Source organism: Bubalus kerabau, chromosome 18, assembly GCF_029407905.1.
Source record: "Bubalus kerabau isolate K-KA32 ecotype Philippines breed swamp buffalo chromosome 18, PCC_UOA_SB_1v2, whole genome shotgun sequence".
Taxonomy (NCBI): domain Eukaryota; kingdom Metazoa; phylum Chordata; class Mammalia; order Artiodactyla; family Bovidae; genus Bubalus; species Bubalus kerabau.
The window spans coordinates 39,990,460-39,992,041 of record NC_073641.1 but is presented as its reverse complement, the minus strand read 5'-3'; positions in this window follow the sequence as shown (position 1 = coordinate 39,992,041).

Sequence of the window (1,582 nt, the reverse complement as noted above, 5' to 3'; positions counted from 1 at the left end):
AAACACTCTGAACCAGTAATGGTCGGGATGTTTAAAGAGCGAGTGGATGACAGCTCCACCTCCAAGTAACTTGGATCCACCTGTTTTATGGACCCTTCCCCCAACCTTTTGGTGCTCCATCTAACGGTTCTAATTACTTCATACTGCCCATATCCAGGGCTTCCCTGATAGCTCAATTGGTAAAAAAAAAAAAAATCCACCTGCAATGCAGGAGACCCCAGTTTGATTCCTGGGTTGGGAAGATCCGCTGGAGAAGGGATAGGCTACCCACTCCCATATTTTGGGGCTTCCCACGTGGCTCAGCTAGTAAAGAATCCAGCTGCGATGCAGGAGACCTGAGTTTGATCCCTGGGTTGGGACGATCCCCTGGAGAAGGGAAAAGCTACCCACTCTAGTATTCTGGCCTGGAGAATTCCATGGACTGTATAGTTCATGGGGTTGCAAAGAGTCAAGCTCCATTTCCCCAGGTACCTGCTTAAAATCTCTGCTAGTGTAGCAAACTCAAGACTTGCTAAGTGCTAAGTCCCATCAGTTGTGTCCAACTTTTTACAACCCCGTGGACCATAGCCCACCAGGCTTCTCTGTCCATGGGATTCTCTCCAGGCAAGAATAATGAAGCAGTTTGCCATTTCCTCCTCCAGGGGATCTTCTCAACCCAAGGATTGAACCCAGGTCTCTTAGGTCTCCTGCACTGGCAGGCAGATTCTTTACCACTAGCACAGCTTGGGAAACTCAAGATATCCCTAGGCAAATCCCAAGGGAACTTGACCTACCATTCCAGGACTATTGCTCTGATGGCCTCTTAAAAAGGTCATTGTTCCTGAACAGGTATCAGGGTCCTAACTTTAAAGTCACATCTTTACCTGGAGGACTGAACCTCTAAATCTGAGACTCTAATTCTGAATAAGCTTCATAAAATAGGACTAGGGGTCTTTCCACAGTTTCCTGATGTATAAGTTGAGGTCATCTGGTAATTTTGCTGCCTTATAATGTTAACCCTGGGAAGGACAGGGCCTGAAAACCCCAGAAGATATCTTTGCATTTTCTACCTTCAAAACAAGACTGGCTTCAATGCTGGTTTTTAGTGCAACTCTGAAACAGACAGAAAAGACCTCCATATAAGGCCGAAACCAGAGAACTCCTAGAAGAAAACTAGGTGCTCCTTGACATAGTTCTGGGTGATGATTTTTTTTGTTTTTTTTGGATTTGACACCCAAAGCAAAGGCAACAAAAGCAAAAATATACCTATCTAAACTTACAGTCTTTTGCATACCAAGTGAAAGTAAAAGTCGCTCAGTTGTCTCTGACTCTTTGTGACCCCATGGACTATATGGTCCATGGACTTCTCTAGGCCAGAATACTGTAGTGGGTAGTCTTTCCCTTCTCCAGGGCATCTTCCCATCCCAGGGATCGAACCCAGGTCTTCCATATTGCAGGCGGATTCTTTACCAACTGAGCTGTCAGGGAAGCCCTGCACAGCAAAGGAAACATCAACAAAATGAATTATTGTAACTCACCACACAATAATAGAGTAAAAATGAAGTACCATATGATCTTTTCAATAGATGCAGAAAAAAATTTT